The sequence below is a fragment of the Danio rerio genome, chromosome 12 (genome assembly GCF_052040795.2).
Source record: "Danio rerio strain M-AB ecotype USA chromosome 12, GRCz13ab, whole genome shotgun sequence".
NCBI lineage: Eukaryota > Metazoa > Chordata > Actinopteri > Cypriniformes > Danionidae > Danio > Danio rerio.
In genome coordinates this window covers 35,694,149-35,714,234 of record NC_141032.1, presented here as the reverse complement: position 1 = coordinate 35,714,234, position 20,086 = coordinate 35,694,149, and the positions used below count along the sequence as shown (strand labels likewise).

Here is a 20,086-nt window from a genome sequence, read left to right as displayed (position 1 = left end):
TAAGTTGGCAAAGTTCATTCCGCTGTGGTATATTGTATGCCAGATGAAAGTAAACTATGTATGTTGTTATATAAGTTTATGTGTATATAAATAGTGTTGCTTGTTCTGTGTTTCTGAGGAAATAAGTGTATAGGATATTTTCGATAGCTATCTGTGAAGGAACGTGGTCATAGAAAACGCAAAAAAAAAAAAAAAAGAACCAAGTGATTTCTAAATTTACTTTGACGTATTTTATTGCAGACAGTACAACAGCCCATTGATTAATGTGTTCCTCATGATTAAAAAAAGTTGGGACAGTAAAGTATTTACCATTTTGTAATGTTGCCATTCCTTTTCACAGCACTTAAAATATGTTTTGGGACTTAAGACACGAAGTGATGAAGTGTTTCAGGTGGAATTTTGTCCCATTCATCCTGCAAACAAGTCTTAACGTGGGCAACAGTACGGGGTCTTTGTTGTTGCTTTTTTGCACTACAAAATGCCCCACATATTCTCTGTTGGAGACAGGTCAGGACTGCAGGCAGGCCAGTCAAGTAACTGTATCCTCTTGCTTCGCAGCCAGGACTTTGTAATATGCAGAATGTGGTTTTGCATTGTCTTGTTGAAATGGGCATACCTGAAAAAGAAGACAGCATGTTGTGCTCCAAAATCTCCATGTACTTTTCAGCATTAATGGTGCCATCACAGAAATGTAAGTTACCTTTGCCAAGGGCACAGACACAACCCAATACCATGACAGACTCTTGCTTTTGGATTTGTTGCTGGAAAGAGATGCTTTTCTCCTTTGGTCCAGAGCACACATTGTCTATTTCTCCCCCCAAAATACCTGAAATACTGATTCATCTGAGCACAGTACAAATTTTCATTGTCTGATGGTCCATCCCAGATGCCTCTGAGCCTAGAGAAGTAGACGGCTCGTCTGGACACCGTTAACATAGGGATTCCTTTTGGCATAGTACAATTTTAACTGCCATTTGTAGAAGGAACCACATATTGTGGTACTTGACCAATGATTGCCAAAGTAGTCTTGAGCCCATGTGGTGATATCGCTTATAGATAAATTATTCTTGATTCTTGATAAGGACCTGCCTGAGAGATTGGAGATTACGGTAGTTCAGCTTAGGCTTACACCCTTGTCACCTGTTGACATCACCTGTTTCAAATCACATCATTATTTAACCAATTTACCTGATTACTAGCCCAAAACTGCTCCAAAACTTTTTTGAAATGTGTTGCAAGAATCAAAATTGAAATACGTGTTTATTTTGAAAAAACAAAAACAAAAAAAAACAATAAAAATCATGAGGAACACATTAAATAATGTTTGTTTTATTGTCTGCAATGAAATACAAGTCAAAGAAAACTTAGAATTTACTACTGTCTTTTTTATTTGCGTTTTCCATACTATCCCAACCCTATTCTAATTAGGGGTTGTAATGTAAATAAATACTACTAATAAATAATGCATAAAATAAAGAAGCGAGTATTGAAGCGAGAAAATGAGGAGAGAAAGAAAACAATGCACATTTTAAAAGAAAGAGAGAAAGACGGACAGAACGTGTTGGAAAAGAGAGAAAGACAGTAAGGGAGAGGGATTGGTCATGAGATGTGGAGCAATGATAGTGGAAAGCTCATGCTCATCCAGCACTATGGTCCGGCAGATTTATGTTTGGCTCTTGGCTCCTTTACTATCCTCTCAAATTAGATTTTCAGCGTAAGTCCTGGAGCTCTGCCATCGAGCCACTAGCAGAAACGAGGAGCAAATATTACATATGCAAGAAGAAAAAAAAAAACCCGACAAGATTCTTGTCTACTTCTCTGATTCCGCCTTTTGCCGCCTTGATGAAGATATGCAAAATGATTTATAACGCTTTTATCAGCAAGCCAAGACCACAGAAGGATAAATAAGGCATAAAAAAGGATTACAAAGCTCCAAGTAATTAACACAGCTATGAGGAAAGCTCTGAGCCAAGCAGAATCCAAAATCAGAGAGAAATGCCCAGGAAGAAAAAAGAAAAAGTGTGGTTTGGCTGGAGTGAGTTTGAGATTAAGCAGCCAGATATCACTGGCTCGGACAGAGATTCTAAATCCACCGTGCATTTGTGGCCATGTGGCTTCGTATCTTTGTATCTCGCCAGGTCATCATTGTAAATAGTTCCTAATTAATTAGCCAATTAGAATGGAGGTTAAATACTATAGATAAATGTGTAAGGTTGATGTGGTGTCCAAGAGATCAAGCAGACATTTAGCAGATGCTTCTAACCAAAATGACTTACAGCACACATCACGGTGAGAATCACTTGGCACAACCTGTGGCTAAAATTTAAGTTCGCTTTAAAAGGATGATTTAAAGTGATCAGTTACTTGCTCACGTGCTTTTTAGATCCTGTATGACTGATTGACTGTGGAATATAAATCATTCGTCTACATGCTGAGTTTTTCCATTTAAGTAAAAGAGGACTGGGGCTGTCAAGTTTCAAAAAGAAGAGAAAATCACCATCAAATAAACTATATAGCTTATGCACTATATATTCACAATATATTGAAGTCATAAGATGACTGTGGGTGATGAACCAACCAACATAAACAGCATGAGAATTATCAGTGTTACAAACATTACGTTAAGGCCATTCAATTAGTTTGTCCTGGGGGCCAGTTTACAAAAAGCATTCCAAATGTTGAGCCGGAGAGATTTGAGTGATCACACAACAGCAATATAAGACCCCATGTGCTGTAATTTTGCTCCTTAAGACACCCACATTGGCTTTTTCTACATTAAAACGTTAATATGTTAGATTTTGAAACTACATAACCTCACTGCATTGTACACATTGTGGCTTCTTTTACAAACATTCAAATGTTGTATTTTAAAGCACAACAAAATCAGTGTATTGCTTAAGTAGGCAAGATATTTAAATTCAAACACATTCATATGTTGTTTTAAATTGCATAACAATTAGGGATGCAATGACGATAAATTTTGGTTGTACGATTATAGTCTGAAGATTAATCATGGTTTCACGGTTATCATGATTATTATGCATTTTTAAAATTCAAAGCACTACTTGTTGAGACGATCACAAGAAAACTGCTTATATTTTAGAGTGTTGTATATTGCTGCTTAATAACCAAAATACAGCACAAAATATTAATAAATAAAAAACAATAGTTCATTTCTCTATTTAGACTGTTTTTATTTTTGAAAAGTTTTTTATTTAATCATGAATGATAATTTTATGTTTGACAGAAAAATGAATAAATAAATAAACATAAGTATAAATAAAAAACAGTATTTGTCTAACGTTAATTTAAGCTATATATTAGCTAAGAATTTAAATGAATTGTTGTTATTATCTGCGTCCATACATTCATAATAGTTTTATTAATTTGTACTAATTTGTCTAACGTATCGTTGCAACCCAGGCTCATTCTGAAAACGTAGTCACGTGGACGTTTCTGGAGACCGCGAAATACGTCCCGGGAGGTAAGTATTTTTTGCAGTTTTTGTTTTCGCGAATCCACGAGAGGCCACTGTGTGCGCTTTTTCGTATCTCAAACGTCTCTCGTAAGTGCCATTCGCGCCAAAGGCCCACCAGAGGCCGCTGTCGACCGACCGTCTGTCTGACTGAACGACTGAATGATTGACTGGGTGACCGGCTAATCTACTGACCCGCCCTCCTCCTTCTCTAAACCCAACCAATTTTACTGATTTACACGCTCGCCCACTTACTTCCCTAAACCCAACCAACTTAGTTGCAGCAATTTTGTTCCGTGCAACACATACGCAACGTTGAGAAGCCCCATGAATTTAAGAATGGTTAATAGTGAAATCGGCTAATCATTGCATCCCTATTAACGATAGCGCCATCACTGGGAAACATCCATACACACCCATTCACACACATACACTATGGACAATTTAGCTTACCCAATTCACCTATAGCACATATCTTTGGACTGTGGGAGAAACCTGAGCACCCAGAAGTAGGGTTGTAACAATATACCGGTATGACGGTTTACCACGATTTGAACGTGCACGATTATCATACCATGAACAGTTGCATATCAACGGTTTTAACCCTTAAAGACCGAGACAGCCGCCCGCGGCTAAAAATAAGTATTGCTCTTAAATGTTTAATAACTTTTGATCCGCTGATCCGATTCATACAATTCAAAGATTGGCATAAAGAAGAGAATCTCAGCGGACTTTCAGAGGCTCCGGAATCAGTGCGGTTACGTCATCAACATTTGACAACGCTGATTTGACAAAGAAACGCTCGTCACTATGTCTCCGGACAAACCAGACATGGATACATTGATGCATTGTCCCTCCTCCATGCCCAGATTGGTTCAAACTCGCTATATCACAACCAATAAGCATAGGTTTCGCTTTTGTTTGTGGACCAAGCTTTTTGAACAACACGGAATGAGAGAAAGGCATACATTTATGCGCGGCTAAATAAAACGCAAAAAAAAAAAGTTTTGCATGAAATAATTCTCATACTAAGTACTTTTGCATGCACAGCAGCACAGAAACATGACAAAACAGTGACACAGCAAAGACGAACTGCTGCTCGTGCTGTTTTCAAAAGACGCAAATGAAGATGCAGCTGTTTGTCTGCATTGCATACAACCACATCCAAATCCATGCTGGCACATAGAACCTAAGGATGTTCCATATTGAATCTAGTTTCGTTATGTAACTATTTATAGTATAGTAAATATTTATATCTATTTTTTACTGAGGATTTGCACCATGTTTATTTGGACTTTATTTGGACTTTGACACATTATTTATTATTTTCTTATTTTTATTTGTTCATTGTAAGTGGTGTTGTTTATAGTAACTAAAAATATATTATTTGGAAAAAGTCAAATTTGCTTCACTGTTCTATTATTTTGTAACATTTGTAACATACCGTATACCGCGAAACCGTCAAACCGTGGTATTGTTTTAGACGATTATCATACCGTGAAAAACTCATACCGTTACAACCCTACCCAGAAGAAACCCACTCCAACACGGGGAGAACATGCAAATTTCACACAGAAATGCCAACTGACCTATCCAGGGCTCAAACCAGCAATCTCCATGCTGTGAGGCAATCGTGCTACCCACTGTACTACTGTGGCGCCCCATATGTATAGATTCTGTCATCAAAATTTATTGAGGACATTTGTTCCACAATAAGTTGATATATTGATTATGTGACAGGCTAACACAGTAGATTCCACACACTCTTGCTGAAAATGTGTGTTTCACGCAAGTTACTACATAAATTGGGGTTGTGAGTGCACTGAGCAGATTTCATTTTAAAACAAGACGTCTTCTATGAAGTTTTTTGGGGGTATAATTTGATGAATGCAATTTTGAATAGAGTATATTATATTCATTATAATATTCATTATAAATACTCTTAAGTGTCACTTCTGATCAGTTGAATACATGCATTATTTATTTATTCTTAAAATATAGGTAACACTTTACAATAAGGTTCATTAGTTAATGCATTTACTAACATAAACTAATAATGAACACCACATGTACAGCATTTATTAATCATAATTGAACATTTACTAATGCATTATTAACATCCAAGTCCATGCTTGTTAACATTAGTTAATGCACCATGAGTTAACATGAACTAACAATGAACTACTGTATTTTCATTAACTAACGTTAACTAACATGAACAAATACAGTAGTAGATGTATTGTTCATTGTTTGTTTCCGTTAGTAAATGCATTAATTGACATTAACTAATGAACCTTATCGTAAAGTGTGACCAAAATATATATTTTTAAAATATTTTAAGTGATCAGACTTTGTAATCATAATCATCTCCTTTTGCCAAATGTTTCCATAATTTTTTTTACAATGTCTCTATATTAATATCTGAAAGACTTGAGATAGTAGTGGAATTTCCCTACCGGAGAAGACTATTTAGCACGGACAATGCAGCAAGCAAGGATATAAATGCACGTCCTGATAAGGCTCAAAGCTTATTAGACAGATTTGTATGTATCTGGAAATCAAAATGATACAGCCTATGAACAAAACCAAATTGTACACAAAACAACAATGTTGAGTCATTTTTGTATGGCTCTGAATGCTGGAGAGTGGCGCAGAAAGATATGAGAAATCTAAATGTCTTCCAAAATATAATTCAAGTCAATTAAAGTATACTTGTATAGCGTTAAGACAATAATTATTGTTACAAATTGTGCATCTTATTATAATCAAAAACAAAAGCAGGAAAAGCAGGTGTTGTGTATATGGTGAACACTACAGTTATCAAAAATATGCGGAAAAGTTAATCTGCACTTTTTGCTGATCTATAATTTTTAAATGAGTTGATCTAATCATTACAATAATTAATACCATCATTTTGTATATTGCTCAATAAAATATAGAAATCATTTGTATATGGTCTAAGAATAATAATAATAATTTCAAATGGCATTGTGTCGTGGTTGAGGATTAGGATGGCTTGGGCAAGAGAAGAAAATAGACCAAGTCTAACACAGAAGAAAATAGACCAAAGTCCACCTAGGGTAGGACAGTGCATTTGTCTTGGCTCCGATCACGAAAACCATCATAAGGTTGCAAGATCTGTGGTTACAAACATAGTTTGTTGATTTGGCATTTCCCAAAACCATCATTCCAATGAAAATTCGCAAACTGTATCGCAAAATTGTACACTTGTAACTACATCTCTAGAGCTGTAGTTAGTTCCTGGGTGTGTTCTATTCCCAGTTGCCCCCCATGCCCAATTCTTTTAGAACATTCTAACATTTAATCTTGGAAATTGCATGATTAAAAAAAAGTCAGCTTTCCTATTGCACTTTGAAAACATTTATGCCATTTTGAACACAGCTGTGGCTCATGATGAAAGCTATAGGTTTAAAAAGCGGAATTTAAGGTATGTCTCCGAAGCTTATGAAATCATAAATATATAGCATACGTTAATGTGTTAAATTCAAAGTAGGCTATTTATTAAGTATCTGTACTGTATATGACATGGGCCTGTTGGATGGAACATTTCTGCAGTGGCTTGAATGTGCCAAATTGTAAAAGTAGACTTAAAAAAACAAAAACAAACAAACAATATTTTACTTAATAATAATAATAATAACAATAATAATAATAATAATTAAATAATAATTAAATAATAATAATCATAATTATTAATAATATTATTAAAGTAGGATTTATTTAATTTCCTAATAAATAAAAAATATTAAATTTTATTTCTTAATAAATAGCTTCTTTATTTACTCTTTTATTTATATAATATAGATATGGTATTAGAATACGAGTTAGCTTTTGTAAGTGATTTTATGTTTTAGAATAGAAATGTGAAATGTTCTTAATAATATTTGTAAAGGAAACAAAGGCCCATATGTGCCATTTACATATATTTCAATAAATATGGAAAACGAGAGCATGTTTTTACCAAAACTAATATTGTATGTTTTTAAAATGCATGTGCGTGTAAAATAATATGATTTGCACAAGGAAATGATGGGGTTCTTCTCTAAAGAATGGATGGATGTAACGGCTCCATTATGACATCTTCATGTTATTTTAAAGGGAGGACCTGAGCTTGAGGATCCCTTGACCTCAGGGCTCTCTCCCGGGACAGCATGCCAAACAAGCTATGTATAAATCGTGAGCTAAGTGTGAACTCTTAAAATAACATGAAGATGTCATAATGGAGCCGTTAGAAAGGAAATGAGTATATATATATATATATATATATATATATATATATATATATATATATATATATATATATATATATATATATATATAGACTTAGGATCCTTTGATTGGACCAGCTGGGTCAATCATGAACACATGCTCCTCTCGAAATTAGTTTAAAATTAAACTTCACTAAGACAACACTTGAACAACCCATTGGATACAACATCTTGACATTTTTACATGATGACACTCTAAAAAACTTAAATTAATAAAACAATAACATGCATAATATCAATGTTTTGCTTTTTCTTTTCAGCAGTTTAACTGATTTTGTTTCTTATCAAACCAGCTTCAATATTCAGTGTTTAACTTCATCAGCTTGTAGAACACAGACACACACAAAAAAAACAAAGAAAAAACATACCTTTTGCATTTCCTAATTAAAGTCCAGGAGTCATTTAGATATTTTCAGTTTGTTCTTCTTTCATATAAAACCATAAGAAGTATACTGCTCCATACTGCTCGTGTTAACTTTCCGTTTTATGGATTATCACACGGTTAACAAGATCACGTAACAGTAAACTAAAGCTATCTCTCTATCACCTGTAGCTGTCACTGTTATCCTATTTCAAATACATTCATTCATTTATTCATTTTCTTTTCGGCTTAGTCCCTTTATTAATCTGGGGTCACCACAGCGGAATGAACCTCCAACTTTTCCAGCATATTTTTTTACACAGCAGATGCTCTTTCAGCCGCAACCCATCACTGGAAAACACCCATACACACACACTCATACACTATGGTCAGTTTTAGCCAGTTTACCTGTACTACATGTCTTTGGACTGTGGTGGAAACCGGGAGAGGGGTCTAGATGCAGACCTGGTGAAGTGCACTCAGAGCTGCATCCAATGCTTTTTAATGCATTCACCTAACCCCACCACTAACCATCACAGTGACAGCACTCACTCCATCGAGTGCACTACATAGTGAGTGGTGAGTAATGCAATCTCCGCTTGCATCATAAAGGCTGCATCCAGATTCTATTTAAACCGGAGCACCCGGAGGAAACCCACACGAACATGCAAACTCCACACAGAAATGCCAACTGACCTAGCCGAGGCTCGAACCAGCCACCCGCTTGCTGTGAGGCAAACGTGCTTCGCTACCGCGTTGCCCATTTCAAATACAATAGTTTCCAAATTAATATTTGCAATGATTTAAAACCAAAATATCTTTCCACAAGAAAACAACAAAACATTTAAAGGAAAACAAACCCCTTTAACAAAACCCTTTATGCCGATCTTTTCCCAAACAATGCATTGTACTATGATAGTTCAGCCGCGAGTTTTGTCATTGTTTGAGAAATGCACCCCTGGTAGAAATACACCACCTCACTCTCTTAAAAAGAAATAAATGACTAAATCACACGTAAAAACAGATCAAACGTTCATTGTGGAGGCTGATTTTCTCTTTGCATGTATCTTGCTGCAAACACAAGTCAAACGTTTGTCCACAAAAGACCACTCAGTGAGTATAGCACTGTAAGCTCTACACACAAAAAAACTCAATAATCCATGAAGAAAAATATCTTTAGGTGAATCACACCCTTAAATCCCAAAGTTCCCCTTTTTTCAATTGCAAACACCACAAAACATGTAAGCTGAAACTTTTAGAAAGCTTAAACAATTTAAATGCATTTGATCCAAACATTCACAGCCAATATCCATTGGGTCCGCTCTGATGCAAGCTGTTTGCTCAGTCAGAACACTTTTTAAAAAAATAATGTACTCTGTTCTGTGTATTTGTTTGACATATGCATTGTTATGTTTGCTGATTTCCCTCCAGTCATCTGAGATCACCCAGCATATCTCGTCTGGTTTCTCTTGCTAGTTTTCTCTCTGACACAGGGGTCTGCTTTTTTCCGCTAGTCCCCTTTCTCCTTGTGCTCCGCTTGACAGGCCGTGTTGTCTGTAAATGACCTCTTTTGCCTCTGCACTTCATTGCCAAACTTGTTCTATGAATCTCTCCATCTCTCTCAGGCTTTACGGCTGCCATTGAGAGACAAAGGGGGAAAAGCAGAGGAAAATAACAGGAAGAGAGAGAGCTAAAAGCTCAGTGCGCAAGGTAGCAAAATGGTCCGGCTGTACCCTTTTTCCATCACTCTCCAGCTATATAACAGTAATTACCCTTCCCAAGCCTCTCTTGGAGACAAGCTAAGCACTTTTCAGAAGAGAAAGGACAATTTGTGCTCGCTGTAGTGGCTCACCTGTCTACAGCTAGTCCTTGAAGTCCTTCACTCGTGTGCTACCATCTGTTTTCAGAGGCTGGTGAGTGCCATAAATTCCCAATTTGCTTGGTGAAAATGCAACTGAGAGGACTAGAGCTGCTGTAGAAGGTCTGTTGGCCCACTGTGGTGCGCTTCGATCCACCGCCCTGAGAAAGTTTTAATGAAGCGAACGGTTATGGGAAAAGGATCAAATGCAACCAACTTGCTTGTTGTGTAAAGTCAGTCTTTGGGGAGCGATTAAGCTTATCTCATGCATTAATTGAAACCAATGTACTGACGGTAATGAGTCTGTAGTGAATTGCATCGAGAGTCTGATACCATCTCACTTACTATCATTTCTGTGTGGTTGGTAACGGAACAAAACAGACACGTAAACGAAGCTGTAAACCACTGAAAATAGAGTGCATGGTCTATCTACCAAGTGTGTCCAATCCTTCTCCTGTAGAGTTTAGCTCAAAAATATAGAAGTACTACTATAGAAGACTTTGATAAGCTTGTTCAGGTGTGTTTAATTTGGATTAAAACAGCTCAGCTCAAGCAATCCAAGCAATTTTGTACTCCAAAAAGCACTAACCTTAGATTCCAGGTACTTCCTCATGTGTCTTCAAGACTGTGTTGCCACTATCAGCCCACAGGGTGGCAGTCTTGTCTGCTTAAGTCTTTGTAACCACTGGCACTGCACTTCCAAACTGCTCTCAGCCACGTTTTCAGATGTCTGCCTAATATTTCTCATCTCAGATACCTCATACTCACTTTTGTCCCTTGAGCTTTCCGGAAAGCCTGAAACGGTCTGTATCAATACATGGGTACGCGGTGAAATACACTTATTTCACGTACGTGAACATACACAGCACACGGCACCTTTGTTCTCAGTTTATTCTCTGCTCAATATCAAAAACAGTGAAGTCTCACTGCTGTCAAACCCAGTCAGAATCAAGCCCTCACAAAGATAGATGAGATGGTATTTGATCCCAGACCGTATGTGGTTCAGATACGCACATGCTCTGCCAGTCTCAGGAGACACCCATAAACATGAGCTTCCAATGAATGTATCCGGCAGATTTGCATGGGATTAACAGCAGTAGACAACTGCGTAAACTCCTCTTGTGTGCTGCACAATATTTTCCAATTTCTTAAATATGAAAAAGGCATGTGATTTCAAACACATCTGATAGATAACTCTGCATTTTAGTGCATCTGAATGCAGTAAGTGACAGCTTCGATTAGGCTGAATTCCCATCTGTCTTTAGGTTTGGGTAAGCAAGCCTATATAAAACGGCCAAGCCACTAGATGCATATTCTGTGTCTGAGGGCCACAAGCAATATCAATTTTTAATCTGACGCACGCTTTGAATATGTTGAGGCATATTTATTAGCATATGCCAATATATAATAAATAATCCACCTCTGGAGCCTGCTGGCAACATGAATCTTTAATTGAGAACGTACCTAAATGTACTGCTGCAAATTCTTAGGAGATTCAGTTTTACATTGGGTTATTAGACATTAAAAGCAGAACTTTAAAAGCAGGATGGGATGAGGGAAATCTCTCCTCCACATTGCATAAGGAACGCTAATAAAAACAGTCAACATCTTAATACAGGCCCGGATTGGCTAATCGGGAGGATCGGGAGAATTCCCGGTGGGCCGGTCCGTTTTTTGGCCGCGAGGGCCGGTGTCCCTAGCTCCAGAATCTGTTGCTCTCAGCAGTCACACTTTTTAAATTAATTTATTTATTTACTTGACCACAGTCTTCTTATTCATTATTTTACTCTGCTCTTTTTATATATTACCAGTCTGCAGGTTAATAATGATATAAGTCCCCTTTCATTGTACAACTGTTGCGGTCCAGTGGTTAGCACGTTAGATTACAATGTTGCCGATCTGGGTTTGATCCTCGTCTGAGTATGTTATTATTTTCATTTTTATTGTTGAGACATATAATACCGTTTGGGTTGTTGAACATTTGAAGTTCTAAAGCAGCTGTTTTCTCAAAAAAAGACTTAATAGTGTAATTAGAAACTGAATTGGAAATGACCTTATTTTAATATAGTCAGTCGTGAACTGAGGTGGGCCGGTCTGAGGCTTGAAACTCCAGGGCTGAAAAGGAGTCCCACTCCGGCCCTGTCTTAATATGTGAACTATCAAAGACGTAGTCGAAATGTTTGCCTTTTGAGGGCTGGACCATTTGTTTGGTAAAGTCCAGAAATCTTTCACAGGTTACGTAGGTGGTCAGGATGTAACCTGCTATTTATGTACTCTCCCACTGATTTTCATTTTAGTTATTCAGGCAGATTTGTAATGCTAATTTGCTTGTTTTGTGAGAACTGACGGCATTGTTGCTGCTCGTGGCCTCCCTGCGCAGAAGTTGTCAGATGAACCTTCATGCACGGCCAATCTCTGCCGACAGGACAGGGAGGGTAGAAGTAAGCAAGAGAGAGACAGAGAGTAAATAAGGAATGATTGCGGACCAAAGTGACCCTTGACCTTTCTTATGGTTGCACCCCGATTCAAAGTGGAGAGATGCACTCTCTCCTTTCAGCACAAATAAACGTTAACAGCTGCTCCTTTGAGGGCACTTCTACAGAGAGAAAACTTTTTCGCCACTGGAAATAATTACATTTGGCAAAGGAAAGAACTCCTCTGGTTCCCTCAATCTGATTTTAACATACCACAGCCCTGTTGCTGAAGTCAACAAATATTTACATTAAAAAGCCATTAGAGGTCCCCTCTGTCTCTTGACAAGATCTCTCCAAGGTGCATTTGGCCGGTTTTCCTGCCCGCACGATTCTCTTTTAATTGCGCGCGATTAGAGTCCAGGGACTTTGGGGAGCACGAGGCGACCGTCCTGTGACTATAGGACCATTAAACCTTTATTGGAGGCTTTTTGCTCTATGGTCATGCCCATGTGCGGAGGGATGGCTAGTACACAACCGGGAAGTGTTAAAAAGGGCCTCCCTTTTTTTAATGCACCTTTTATGGGTGTTCAAACAGCAGAATAGGCTCTTGTAATGTGCTTCCCACCCAGATGCCAGCGCTTTGTCCTGTCCCACCGGCCCCTCCCCACCTTACATAGTTCATTAATTGGTCCACTAAAGACTTATCGTGTTGGCGCTCGTTTCCGTTCCTCTCGGTTGTGAAAAAAGGCCCCCTCGCCTCAAATTCGGAGGCTCGTCCGCCCCTCTTTTTCTCTGTCCCGCAGCAGATGCTACTGTTCTGCCTTACTGGTGAAGGCTTCCAACTTAATTAACACTAAATAATGAAGTGGATAAACATGCCATGCGAGCACATGCGCTCAGCACTCAATCCTGTGCTATGGCTCTGCACATTGCCTGACGCCCACGCTCTACAGGAAGATATCAATGACTGTACCAGTCCAATGAGTCACCAACCTGAAACCGTTCAAGCAATTTCATTAATTAACAAGAGAGCAACTGAGTCAGCATGCTGAGTGGATTACTCAAGCCTGCGCTCTCTTAGACCGTACAGCAGCTGGGTTTCAAACTTTTGGCCGATGTGCAGTATTGATATCTGCTGTTTGTGTGGCATGAAAAAGGCGCTTGATGAATATTTGTTTTGCATTCAGTCTAGCTCAAAATATAACAGCTCAGGAGTTGGATAATCAGTGTTTGTGTTTGTGGACTATACAATAAGGACTGCATATGGTCAGGAACATGTCCAGGCAAGGGCTAAAATTAACATCCAGCAAGTGCCAAATGACAATAAAAAGCAGCACTGGTAAGTAGATAAAACAGTGCTGCTCACAGTTGACTGGTAACTTTTAAAAAAATTAATTCAGTCACACTTGATTTTAATGTACAATTCATGCTATTGGCAAACCATTATCTAAGACTTTTAGCAATAAACTACTAACTAGCGGCACGATGGCTCGGTGGTTAGCACTGTCACATCACAGCAAGAACTCCCGCGGGACCAGTTGGCATTTCTGTGTGGAGTTCGCATGCTCTCCCCATGTTTGCGTGGGTTTCCTTTGGGTGCTCCAGTTTCCCTCTCAGACCAAAGACATGCACTATTGACCTTATTCTCCAACAAGGAAGTTTGCACGTTTTTGCGATTGTTTTAGAACTTCCGATTCTGTTGCCTACGGGAGAAATGACTAGAAATAATAAACGCCAGAAAACACTCAAACTACTCGGTCTACAAACAAATGTGTTCATTACTATACATAAAAAGTAGAATAATAAAATTAAAAAAAATTAGTTTGCAACAACAAGCAGCAGAACGAGCTGTTTTTAACTCTAAAAATGAATAGAAGTTAATGAGACCGGAAGTCTCGAGTCAAAAACATTTAAATGGCTGCACCCGCTCAAACGTGAAGATTAAGGTAAATAGGTGAATTTGGTAAACCAAAATGAGCCATCGTGTATGAGTGTGTGTGTGAATGCAAGATTGTACAGTATGGGTGTTTCCCCAACATAGGCTCATTCTAAAAATATTGCATTTCATCAGGCTGCTTTTCATCTTTAAAACAAACCCTATGTACCGGTATGGCAGCGTTTCTTTTCTAGCTGACCGCTTACCTCCGTATGTATGACTTTTCCACTGTTAGGAGTTTGTCCAGTGGACTTTTGACGCAGAGTTGACCACGACATAGAGGTTTGAGTCCGGTGAAGAACAGTTCTAGAAAGCAGGTAAGACAAAAACAGAAGCTAAAAAATAAATTAAACAACTAAATAACAGGGTGAGAATGTGGTATATCTGAAAATGTGGTAAAAATCAGGGGGCTTTTCTTTATCTGGATTGCTTTTTAAAACACTATTGTTTGGGTTTAGTGAAGGGGGATGGTGGGGGTAGAAAACTGGAATCTGAAAAAGCATACACAGCAGCCTCGGGTGGATTCATGAAAACAAAAATTGCAAAAAACATAGCTCCTGGGATGTATTTTTCTCTCTCCAGAAATGTATAGGGGTTAGTAATCGGAATAAGCCTGGGTTGTGTTTCCCAGTACTGGGTTGTAGCTGGAAGGGCATCCGCTGAGTAAAGCTCAGGCAAGTCATTTCACTCTGCGGCCATCTTTGAAACAACTCTCTGAAGTGTTACAATTAATGAACAAAAAATTTTTATTTTTAAAAATAAATGCAAAAAATTATAATAATTATTTGAAGTAATTCCAGCATTTATAATTTCTTTAATTTATGGTAATTAAAACAAAACGTATTAGTGTGCCAAAAAACACCACTGAGAATTAGGGATAATTACAAAATAAATCAATCAATAAAAAAATCACTTAAATTAAACAAATCACAAAATTACTGATTAATAATGAAAACCGGCCATAATTGTGAAAAAAATCCAAAATGATGTAAACGCAATTCCCTTTTCCGCATTCAAAATGTAATTTCCATTTTCCCACTTGAATTTGAAGTAAAAAATGACCATATTTGTGTGTGATTCACCTACATATGTGATCCAACACACCCCCTGGCTGCTATGTTTAACCCCGACGCAAAGAATGTCAGACAATAAAAGCTCATTTAGAGGAAATGAATATATCCTCTGGATGTGAGGCCTCTAATCACTCATGTATAAATGACTCTCTGCCACAAGCCGAGCATGGGAACGAGGGTTTGAGAAAAGGGGGTGGTAAGCGTCAAAATGGGGGTCTATCACTGTGTCTTCTTCACCATCTCTCCCTGAAGCCTTGTTGTGTGGGCCCGCAAAACACTCTGACAAACACTTCATCACCAGCCCCCTTCCTCGCCTCATAAGTTCATGCAAAAAAAAAAGTAAAGATGAGCTGCTTTCATATGTCTGTTGCAGACACAAGGGTGATTATGTGCTAATGTTTCTCATGCCTGTGCTTTAGTTTTTTTTCTCTCTTTCCAGCAGGATGAATAATGAGCAAGGCTGCCTGTGACGGCATGAAGAAGGTGGTCCACCAGGAGCCTGTGTAATTCTGAGAGTCTGTTATCAAAACACACTGATGTGGGAAGAGATGTGTGGCTGATCTGGGATGGACAGTTTCACCTCCCTTCCCAGCAGCCCCGCTTGTGCCCGGCTAATTAATGGAGCCTGGCTCTTATTTCATGTCAAACACAACCGGTGCAAACCGATTTGGAGCTGCTCTGTGTACTTTAAAGACAGAAATCCCTATCAGTGGTCTCAGGCTTAGACAAACCCTCACATCTCTATGCACATGAAGTCAAAAAGCCACCAGGACAAAATTCTTGGATTTACTTAAGGGATCTTCAATATCACTTGAAGCACATTGGGACCTTTATACTAAGAAAGTGAAAAACAACTGCTTTGCCATTACTTTCAGAATTTGACTGTTCTCCCCGTGTTCGTGTGGCTTTCTTCGAGTACTCCGGCTTCCCCCCACATTCCAAAGACATGCAATATAGGTGAATTGGGTAAAACAAAAATTGTCTGTAGTGCATGAGTGTGTGTGTGTGTGTGAATGTGAGAGTGTATAGGTGTTTCACAGTGCTAGGCTGTGGTTGGAAGGATATCCGCTGCATAAAACATATGGCGGAATAGTTGGCGCTTCACTCCGCTGTGGCGACCCCTCATAAATAAGGGACTAAGCCGAAGGAATACAAATGAATGAATAAATGAATGAATGCCATTACTTCTTCGATGTTCATGAATCAGTAAAAAAATCAACTATGCTAATTTGGTGCTCAGTAAACCTTTCTCATTACTATCATAGCTGAGTTGAGCTGCTTAAAGGTTAAGGCAGGTTTATACTTCTGCGTCAAGTGATTGCCGTGACCCAAAAGCTTCCATCTGGAGCTCCTTCACTGGACTCGACACTTGTAAACACTCACTCCATCGGGCTTGCAACTCTTAGCACCGCCCACACTCATCACAGCTACCTAGCTGACCAATCACAGAGCTTGCGATACATACGCGTCACGTATGACGAGACTAATTTATACTTCTGCATCGAGTGATTGACGTAACCCACAGTGCCTGCCTTGCACGTAGTTGTGCATACTTCTGCGCGCTTTTAATGTTGCTTTGCAATAACACTTCTGAAACACTAGCAGGCAGTGGGTTTTTGTTTCTATGCGTCAAGTTTCTTCACAAGTTTTTTTTTTCTTTTCTGAACACTATAAGTAGCTCAAACTTGCTCATTCAGCGTTGGTAACCTGCGCCACCGACACTCATCACCACTACCAAGCCGACCAATCAGAGAGCTTGTGCTACACATCATTGAAGCGTGTACTTACATTTTTTGAGAGGTGCTCGTCGTTGTCAGCCACGGCAAGGACTATGCGACGGTGCACAGGCTGCACCGGAGTATATTGCTTGACACAGAAGTATAAACCAACCTTAAATCAGCTTTGGTTGATCCAAATAAAATTACTATTCTGTATTTAATCATTCTGTTCCAATCCCTGAGAGATCATTCATCTTTGGAACACAAATTGATATATTTTAGAGCTCTCTCATCCTCCATAGACAGAAATGAACCCAGAGAGAAAAGGAAAACTATCAAAACAGTCCATGTGAATGTACTTCAGTGGTTCAACTGTAATCATATGAAGCTTCAAGAATCATATGAAGCTTCTCTGCACAAGAAGTTTGGCCAGAGGAGAAATGGTTGTGCCTAACTGAGCCTGGTTTCTCTCTAGGTTTTTTGCTTCACTTTCGTCAATTGGTGAAGTTTGTTACTCGTCACTGGCTTGCTTGGTTTGGGACTTGTGGAGCTGCGCATCTAAGGATTTGGCCTTCAGTGTTTGGAGTTTCAGCAGTGAAAATTAAACCACACTGAACTGAACTTCTACTCTGAAAACTGGACAGACGCTGTTTCAATACACTAGAACCCCTTTGTTCAGCTGCTTTGACACAATCTACATTGTAAAAGTGCTATAGTAAAGATAAAGATGAATTGAAATTGAACACTTTTGTGTGCCAAAAAAAGGCTTTGTTTTCCAATGTCTTTCTTGTCAGGTCAGAGTGCATGTTTACTATAGGCAATACAACACTTGCATGCAGCAATATGTAGCACTGCTATTGTTACTGCCATTTTATTATTTTTTGGTGCACAAAAGTATTCTGGGAGTATTGTATGACTCCAGTTAAAGCACTGAAGTCACGTGGTATGATTGCACAATGCTTTTGGTTCCTTTTTGGACTTTTTGGTTCCTTTTGGATAACAGGATCATTGCTGTATAGAGGGATGAAGTGATGTCATCTAAAACACCCTAATTTGTTTTTTGAAGATGATAGATCTCAGATGAATGTAACAATATAAGGGTGAGTAATTAATAGCAGAATTTGAATTTTAGGCTGAAATAACGCTTTAATATTTTCAGCTGGTTCTCAAGAATATTGCATCAATATTTCAGAGAACTTGAAATGAAAACCTACTCTTGTTGTCTAACCTCAGAAAGAATCAAAAGGCTTGTACAACCTTACATGTTGTGTGGACAAAGATATGGTCCAAAGTGGAGTAAAAAGTGGAGAAAGCAACTTTAATTCATTTGGGTCCGATGGCACACATTATGTTCATGGTCAAACTGTGGAAAGACTTTCAAGGTATGTAAAGAAGTCACTAAGAGGTGAGGAGGAGGTGTCAAGGTTTAGGGGATGTTTTTTTCCAGCAGGATTTGGGTTTGCTTTTAACTGTTGCTACCTTGCAGATTATTTTTATTTTATTTATTTTGCTTTAATCTTTAGTCTTTGGGGATGCATGTTGGCTCAGTGGTTAGCACTGTTGCCTCACAGCAGGTCACTGGTTTAAGTCCCAGCTGGGCCAGTTGGCATTTCTGTGGGGGGGGGTTCTCCCTGTGTAGGTTTTCTCTGGGTGCTTCGGTTTATCCCACAGTTCTAAGACATACGCTATAGGTGAATTGGGTAAACAAAATTAGCCGTTGTGTATGAGTGCATGAGTAAATGAGAGCGTGTATGGGTGTTTTCCAGTACTGGATTGCAGCTAGAAGGTCACCCACTGTGTAAAACATGTGCTGGAATAGTTGGCGGTTCATTCCGCTGTGGCGACTTCCTAATAAATGAGAAACTAAGCCAAAGGAAAATTAATGATTGAATAATCTATTTTCATCCAGCATACGTTTTACACAGTGGATGCCCTTTCAGCTGCAACCCATCACTGGGAAACATCCATTCACACTCATTCACACTCATACACTACAGACAATTTAGCCTCCCCAATTCACCTCTAGCGTATGTCTTTGGACTGTGAGGAAAACTAGACCACCCAGAGGAAACCCACACGAACATGGGGAGAAGATGCAAATTCCACACAGAAATGCCAACTGACCCAGCCGAGGCTCGAACCAGCAACCTTCTTGCTGTGAGGCGATCGTGCTACCTACTGCACTACTGTAAGTAAATAAATAATAAATAAATAAATAAATAAAAATTATTGAGGAAAATTGCCTATAAAGTTGTCCAAATTAAGTTCTTAGTAATACATATTTTTACAGAAGGGAATTTACTACATTTATTACGATATTTACATCTTTACTTAACATTCTAATGATATTTGGCTTAAAAAAAATAAAAATAAAATATATATATGATCCAGAGAAACACAAATACATATAAAAGTGTTTATAAGTCATCAGGCCTCATTGGCATATGCCCTTTCAAGAATTCACGTAGCTCATTATGCATAACTTGTTTGACATGCTGTCCTTGGGCCCAGGGCTCACCGTCTTTTGCAGGGTGAGGAGAGATTGAGCTCAGGTCGATCTCAAAAATCAACCACTGATGATGCTAAGGTGAACTTCCTGAGAGTAAGACATTAGAAAAAAAATATTTAGGCTTATTTTTATCTATAAAAAAAGAGCATATTTGGACGGTGAGAGGAAACCAGGGAAACCCACATGGACACGGAGAGATCATGCAACTCTGCACAGAAATACCAGATGGCTCAGCGAGTACCCGACACCATTGGTATACTTGCTGCGAAGCAACAGTGCTAGTCACTGGGCCACCATGCCGCCCATTCTGGATAAAGGTGGAAGAAGGGGAGGAGGGGGTGGTTTCTTCCAGATGAAGGTAGTTGTAAAAAGGAAATGAGGATATATATATATATATATATATATATATATATATATATATATATATATATATATATATATATATATATATAG

At 38.5% G+C, this 20,086-nt stretch overlaps 1 protein-coding gene and 1 long non-coding RNA gene across 3 annotated transcripts in view; one reads left to right on the top strand and one right to left on the bottom strand.

Moving 5' to 3' along the window:
• The window catches only part of LOC141376838 (uncharacterized), a 35,496-nt gene extending 24,514 nt beyond the window's left edge, over positions 1-10,982 (bottom strand). For both annotated transcript variants that reach the window (XR_015504324.1, XR_015504323.1), the window contains exons 1-2: positions 10,573-10,982; positions 9,978-10,144 (exon numbers count right to left, since the gene is read on the bottom strand). This is a non-coding gene — a long non-coding RNA (uncharacterized LOC141376838). The remainder of the gene's footprint in view (positions 1-9,977; positions 10,145-10,572) is intronic.
• c1qtnf1 (C1q and TNF related 1) overlaps positions 1-20,086 on the top strand; it is a gene marked incomplete at its 3' end in the record, with an annotated part of 44,261 nt that extends 24,175 nt beyond the window's left edge. The window contains 5 exon segments of the mRNA NM_001017875.3: positions 1,206-1,229; positions 7,741-7,816; positions 14,384-14,398; positions 16,402-16,418; positions 20,026-20,086.